We start from the raw sequence: 8131 nt of genomic DNA, 5'->3' as shown, positions 1-8131 counted from the left end.
TTTTTTGATGCTATTTTACATACAATTATGCATTTTAATGGTATTTCTGACTATCATTACCATATTTGTGAAAGAGGAACAACATGACAGTTGACATGTACAGTAGGGGAAGAACTGAGCACTCTGAATACAATGGAATTAATTTTGATTCATTTATTTGCTGCAACACTGATTCTTAAATTGGAAATAAACTCTTCCATGAAAAAATAGCAATTATAATCAGTGGAGAGAAAAAAAAAAAAAAAACACCATCAGAATACAAAATGGCCATATATGATTTCTCATCATTTAAGTAGAACTTAATATATGAAAGAATGGCAAATATATATATAATATAACGTTGCCGACTGAGTCAAGCTTCCTTTTGCAACCTTTCAATCACTGGTCCTTGCTCAACTTTTCTCACCAAAAGCCCAATGCCGAGCCTTCTCACGTGCAAAATCACTTATCAGGTCTTTGAAGTCCAGCTTTCTAGCCAACTGACTCTCAATTGACAGCATGGCAAGACTGCAAAGTCTTTCCTGAGACATTGTGGACCTCAAATAGTTTTTTTTATCATTTTTAGTTTACTGAACGCTCTCTCACCACCAGCAACAGTAACTGGCAGGGTGCAAAATATGCACAAGGCGATGCACACTTCTCCAAAGATGCTTTGCAGCTGCAGCTTACAAATTGCATTCAGGAGTTCAAGAGGGGACAGGTTAGGGGGGAAGTTGGAAGCATATACACTGTTTAGGTGTCTTACTTGATTTTCAAAATCAGGAGTAAGATCACTAGAATACTTTGTGATCAGTGGTTGGCACACAGAAGAGATTTTGTCCTCACTAATCTGCCCAACTTTCAGAACAGCAGAAAACTCGTTGACAATATGTGCAGTGCCCTGGAACCTAGTGTCCAAGTCACTGATGATACTGTCCATGGCAGTATAAAACACAGTGTTCCGAAACACTGTTTCTGAACTCTCCTGAGTTGTCTCCTCTTCAGAGGTTTCATCATGGAATCTCCGCCTTTTCTTCTGGCGGCTGGACTCCTTGCTTAACTGAGGTGTAACATTAATTTCCCCAGCTATCAACTTTGCCTCAGCTAGGAGAGAGTCCCATGCATCTCTTAGTGACTGCGTCTCTTCTGTCAAGTCTCTGATATTGGCTGCTTCTATGTCAAGTGATATTTTTCCTGACTGGAGAATAACATTCCTGTTGTCAATACTTTGCAGTACCTTCAGCCAGACAGTGAGAAGAACAACAGCATCAAATGACATAAAGTATTTCCTCAAACCATTAGCTTCTGATCTTGCTTCACTGGTGAGACTGCATGTCATAACTATGCTATCAAGGGATTTGAGGACAGAAGGTAGGTGCTTTGCCACAGGTTTAACAGCCTCAATCCTTGCACTCCAGCGGGTATCAGATAGGCGATGCAATGAGCAACCCGTTTGCTCTTTATAGATGGCCCAACGCTCTGGGCTGCCACTTACAAATGTGTACAGGCGATTTATGCAGCCGAAAAATGTGGATACCTCTGGGCTTGACAGTGCAGCATGCACACCAACAAGATTTAATGTGTGGGAGGCACATGGTGAATAAGTAGCCAGCTTGTTTTTCTTCAGTATTTGAGCTTGGACTCCCTTTATTTTCCCTGACACGTTAGCCCCGTTGTCATATCCCTGCCCTCTGCAATCACCGATGTCTATCCCATGGTCACAAAGAACTGCATCAATCATCTCTGCTATCTCACTCCCTGTCTTTTTGTGAAAATCCCTGAATTCAAGGAACCTCTCCGTAATTTCCCACTCATCTTTTTCTTTGTCATATTTAACATACCGCAGTAGCACCACATTTTGCTCCATATGGGAAATGTCTGGTGTGGCATCACAGATGACAGCATAATATATGGCATCCTCCCGTTCCTGCAGAATTCTTTTCAGAACTCGTGGACCACATAAGTTGATAAACTCATTCTGACTGTCAGAGCTAAGATAATGTGTTAGCCTGGTTCCTTTTCCTTCTTTTTGTTTTTGTTTGTTGTCCCTGATTTTTTGAAAGTGCTCTTTCAGCAGAGGATCATAATGTGACAAGAGCTCTAGTGTGCCTAGGAAATTGCCATTATGAATGTCATCTAGGTCTTTGGTTTTGCCCCTGAAAGGCAGGTTTCTTGAGGCCAAGTGTAGGGTTACGTCTAAGAGTCTCTCCAAGATGGCCCTATTTTTCTCTATTTCTGTTTGCAACTCCTTATTTAACAGAGAATCCACACCTCTATCTTTCATTACAGATCCTTGCAGATTTTTCCATCTTAAGTAGCAATCTCTATGTGCCTCACTCCTCTCATGGACTGGGAATTTATTGTACATTCGACGCCACTTCACATCACACATTTTATACCCATTTTGACTGGTCAGTGCACTAGTGGAAGGCTTTTTCTGTACATGGGAGAAAAGCACACATGGTGTGCAATAAAGTGAATTATTACTTTGACTAAAAATCATCCAGTCTCTGTTTACCGTTTCTGTTTTATTTACTGCCTTTGTATAATTCAGGTAGTCAGGGAATGGCTTCCCCTTTGAATCACATGGCATTTCTACTTCTTTCTCTCTCATGGCCAATTTCCTTACTATCTTCTCCCTATCCTGATCAGTTAAAGCTGCTGGCCAGAAACCAGGGTCATCAGTCAAATGATCTTCTTCCCTTTCAAAGACCTGAACATCAGCTTGTTGTTCTTCCTGCCTCTCTGTTGTCTTTCTGACTCTTTCTGTATTCAGTCCATCCTCCTCTGAATTCCTTTCAACATCTTCGCCCTCACTCTCTGTTGCCTGTGTTTCTGCACTCTCAATTTCATCTGTACCCTCTTCCATCTCTTCCTCCACTTCCTCCACATTCCTCCCTGACAAACCAGAAGAGGGTCCTGGACCTGGCTCTGTAGAGTGTACATGACATACATTAATTATATAGTATTTCCTATAATATAACTATTTGTAATAGCATAGTCACCAACATGTAAACTTCTCTGATTGGACTGAGAGCAGTCACCCCAGTCTGCTGCACACACCACAGATGTTCTCCTCTGTTCTTACTGCACGTCTTCTATTTAATTTTTTAAAAGGGTTTATGCGTTTTAAACCATTAAAATTGTTCAAAATGACTTTTATTTAATTCATTTTAATGAATCTTTCCCATAACAGATTCACCTTTGTATTGTTTTGAGACTGTAGTAAAATGTATTATTATTATTGTTATTATTATTATTATTATTATTATTATTTCAACACACACAGCTGCTCACCTCCTTCCTCATGTGGGGGCACTGGGGCTGGTTCAGGGGCAGGGGGAGTTGGTGGCTGACAGACAGCTGCTGCTGCTGCTGCAGCTGCTGGTGCACTTGACTCTGTTCAGAATGAAGAATCATTTTGACAGAGGGGAGATCAACTATTATTGAATAAGAACAGCTTGATAAATGTTTGAGTTTTCTTGAGCTAACATGGTGAGAAAAGTGAGCTAGCTTATAGACCACAGACAGGGACAAAGTTAATAGTCCATAACTTTCCACCACAACTAACAAACCCACCTTTTTTTTGGAAATACTGGGTGACATATTGTCGACCCTTAAACTCCTTCTCCTCTCTTAATTTCTTTTCCTTTCTTTTTTGGCTGCCTGATTTTTGACGCATACCGCCATCTCCTCCGCTTTGCCCGCTGTGGCGCTGTGACACCGCCGGTGCGCTACCTGCAGCTGATCCAGTGGACTGAACCATTTTATGTAAATAGAGGGGGGGAAGGGGGGGCCCTGCAAGCGTTGATGTTTCCAAAACAAATAAAGTTATTGTTACCAGGACATGGAAAATAAAACATTTGTGATTATATGTTAGTTAATAACTTAGTGTCATTATTTTTTCTGTATTATAATTTCATCATCATTAGGGGCCTCTCTGGGCCCCCCTCAATCATGGGCCCCTAGAATCCGTCTCCTTTACCCCCCCTTTTCGGCGCCCCAGCCCCCAGGACCCAAGAGGCAGACACACACTTTTATCTACAGATAGTACTTGAAGTTATTTAATATTATGCTAAATGCGACAGCCAATTAGAAACATGTAATTTGAAATTGCTTCGTTGGAGGCAATGCAGGCTGGTGATTAGCCTACTTTTGTAGCTATCGGTGGGAAATAAAGAAAGACAAATGAAATGTGAATGATTCCTCTTTTTCTGACTGCTGGAAGGTGATTGATTAACCTGCAAAGTGATAAAAATGAAGAGGTCCAGATCTGAGAGCACGTCAGCGGTGTTGTGCAGTCTGATATTCCATGTGCAGCCAGACTGAGAATATTGTTCAGATAAATGACGGACTGATGAGAAGTGGTACCGTTCGGCTCAGGGAATGAGAGCTAATCTAAACGAATCTAAATAATCCCCCTGTTGTAAAACTATGTGAATTATTTCTGCTTCAACATGATGCTGTTGAGAAAGAAAGGACAGGCCCTGTCAGACAGCTCCATCAGACTCAGGGTTTCTTCAAGTAAACCTGCTAGCGAGCACGTTAGGTTCCCAGAGTCAGTCACCATGGTGACTGACTCAGAGTTTAAGATACCTCTCATTCAGGAAAAAAACCCAGAGTTTCCCTCATCTTAGGGTTCACATAACCTGCTTTCTGGAATACCCCTCTGGAAACTGGGAAATTTTATCAGTATGGTATACCAATACTGCTACCAGTAAATAGTCCAACATGTATTTAGTAATTACTGGTGGTCAGTTTCCGTGTGATCTAGCTGCTATAGAAATCACAGAAGCTTTTAAATAGACCACATGTAACTCAAAACAATGGTCATGAGTAATAGGTGGCTATTTTGATGTACTTTACCTTCTGGTAGAGATCATGCCATTTGCGCTGCCTCGGGGCTGGTCTGTTGCGTTCTCCAGCAGGTCAAACCCCAGAGCTGGTGAATGTCCTCAGTCTCACCATCCACTCCCCCTCTCACATTGCCTTGTGGCTCTTTGGTTTAGTGCTCATCTGAAGACAACATGGAAATAATAACAGTGGTTACAACTATGAATCACAGCACAGACATAGTGTGCTGAACAAGTGTGTAAGCCCTGTGAAATTCCAGTTTTCATACATAAGCTTCAGGTTGGCTAATAAGGTCCGTTATTTCTTGAAAACTAAGCAGCTAGACGACCGGTTAACATGTACAGTAGGCTAAGACCGTAGTGGCAGAGCGCAGGGGAGTACGTTTTCCTCCTGGGCTGAAGCTGGTTAGCTTCAGAGCTAACACCCTTCACTTCACTTCGCTGCCAGACAGCAGTTGGTAAAACAATAGGAGAGACATTACGTGGTCTGGAGAAGCTTGTGCGTTTATTTGGCCACATACTGAACTGCACATGCACGGCTAACCTCTTCCTCTGCTCTGCTAATGTCTGCTCCAACCTCACCTGCTGCTCGCTCCACTACACACACACACACACACACACACACACACAGACTCTACACACACACGCACTGCTCCTCTCCATCATGTAATATTACACTGTGCTACTGAAGCACATACACACAGGCGTAACGCTGCCGCTACCAAGAGCAGAAATAATAGGTTAAATTGCAGTTACAGTAGCTGTAAGACTGACGTTAGCTAACGTTAACGTTGGTTATCTGGCTAGCTACGATGACTGAAGTTGCTGAAACACGTCATGACTCGTCAACGAAATCATAAAATTAGCCGGTGTGATGAATGGAAATAAAATGTATGACCATTCAATCAGAAAATAAAAACATTGAATGTACTTACTGTGAATCAGAAGTAGGCTTGGGCTTGCTTCGCTTCGCGACGGAGACTTTAGCTGGTCAATGTCATTCAACAGCAACGTGACCAGAAAGAAGCGCCGTGAATGGTGGAGCTCAAAGAGGCGGAGTTGAGCGCAGTGCGCTGATTGGACGGCAAAGATGCAAACGTTGCTATTTGAATTAGGCGCCTTTCTTTCCAGGGCCTGTAGACTGTATATAAAAAGGGTCTGTACTATAGACTGTATATAAAAAGGGCCTGTACTATAGACTGTATATAAAAAGCGTCTGTACTCAAACGTGAAATGCATATATATATTAATTACAACCCGTTTCATTTTGCGACTTCCTAAATTGTTGTATCATAACTGGGAATGAAATGAAAACAAATGTACTAGCACATACATGTAATATGTAGAAAGTGTATTGCTAAGTAATTACTCCTTTCATAAGTACTACACTAAATTACCACTGTTAGAACTATTTAATATACATTTTATGAAGAAGTACGGCTTAAAACAAACTCAACTTCATTTGCACTTTTTTAAGTGTACCTAAATTCACTTCCAATTAAGTGAAACTAAGTGCACTTTAATGAAGTATACTAACAGTATATTACAGATGACTCAAATAAGCATACTTATCTTATGAATACTATTCGACTAATGGAAGTACTTTGAAATAAAGTATACTTTGTAAAAGTATATTTTAGAACAATTTAAAACAGACTTACAGTGAAGTACACTTTTAATAAATGTACCTAAGTTCACTTCCAAAGAAGTGCAAATTAAGTGCACTTTAATAAAGTATATTACAAATGACTCAAAAATAAGTACACTTTTAATAAGAATATTAATCTACTACTATAAGTGCTTTGAAATAAAGTATACTTTTTAAAGTACACTTTAAAACAATTTACAATACACTTACAATAAAATACACTTCTTATAAGTAAAATAAAGTACAACTTTAATTATTGCATAATTAGTATGTTTAATTTTAGTATATTGAAGATGAACTTAATCACATATATTTTAAAGTACACTTTCTAAAAGTATATATTAAATATACTACAAATTAAGCACAAAAAGTATAAGTATATTTATAATAATTTATAAATTATTACAGTCATTAAACGCAACACAAAGTGCTTCACAAAATAAAAACACAACAGATATACAAATATTTAAAACACTGTTCACTGAGCAGCTCGGGTCTCTGCCCCGCGGATCTCAAAACAACATGCACCAATAATTAAAAGTAATGAACCTATACTGCTTATGGCAGTAGGCAAATTCGCCAAAATGTTGAACTATCATGTCAACCAGTCCCAAAAGTTAGACTAACTTCAATTAAGCACCGCCATCTGAACTGAATGCTGGTATTGAAACAGGGTGTAGCCAGACTTTGGTTTCTAAGGGGGAATACCCTCTGTCCTCCCCACCACACCCACCCCCACACACACACACCCACCCCCCCCCACACACACACACACACCCACACACCCACACCCACACCCACACTGAGGATCCAGGTGAGGAAAATCCACCCATGTGGAGCCATTAGTGCATATGTCTTAGTTCCTTTCCTTTTTGCTCCAACTCTGTCTCAACGTTTTTCAGTTTGAGGCATTTGTCCTTGTGTCTCCTCTTTAGAGTATTTGACTTGGTGATCATTTGAGCCATGAGTGTCCCTGCTTTGCTTTCAGCTTTCTCAGCAAGGTCATCAGCGTCATTCTGAAGGCTGGCGCACACCTCTGTCAACTCTGTCTGTTTTCTTTCTCAGTGCTTCCAGCTCGTCCTCTAGTGCTTTTCTTTTAAGTCCACGCATTGCAACCTCTCGCTCCCTCCTTTCCTCATCGAGGTACATCCTGTATTTTGTCCTGGCTGAGACTACAGAAGCCAGTAGTTCTTTTGTGAAGAACACTTTGAGAACACCCCCACAAGCTCTAACGTGGTCACAGACTAGTCTCTGGGCCTGGACACAACCTCCTTCCCAAAACTGCACATGGACATCCAGTTGTTTATTTTTTGTTGAGTGGTTAAGACTTTCATCAAACATCAACACAAAAGGCCCTGCCTTGTTAACTGCTGCAATCAGTTTGTCTTTGAAATGTGGGGCAAGTCCAAATTTTAGAATGTAGCTGGTTTTGTCCTTTCCACAGGTGAAAGATTTGGCTATGTCAGAGTCAGGAAACATTTTCTGAAATAACTCAGAGACACCTTTGTTGGATGCATATGAGTGGTGCTTCACTGCAGTGTTCAGACTCAAGAGCACCTCCGCTTCCAAAGTCGCATTCGAGCCAAATGCCGCTCGCAGGTCGCTGGTCTTCCCCGCTGTCCCGGCTCTGCTGGGGGCAGTCACTGTAGCG

At 41.0% G+C, this 8131-nt stretch overlaps 1 long non-coding RNA gene across 1 annotated transcript; it reads right to left on the bottom strand.

Moving 5' to 3' along the window:
• Nucleotides 1-2486: 2486 nt before the first annotated feature.
• On the bottom strand, nt 2487-5863 carry LOC311270054. Its single transcript, XR_014624176.1, has 4 exons — nt 5768-5863; nt 4846-4995; nt 3277-3378; nt 2487-2910 (listed from the first exon to the last, which is right to left on the bottom strand). It is a non-coding gene; the product is annotated as an uncharacterized lncRNA (long non-coding RNA).
• Between the last annotated feature and the right edge of the window lie 2268 nt (nt 5864-8131).

This window comes from Pagrus pagrus, assembly GCF_965226575.1.
Source record: "Pagrus pagrus genome assembly, chromosome: 15".
Taxonomy (NCBI): Eukaryota; Metazoa; Chordata; class Actinopteri; order Spariformes; family Sparidae; genus Pagrus; species Pagrus pagrus.
This window is presented reverse-complemented; position numbering and strand designations above follow the sequence as displayed.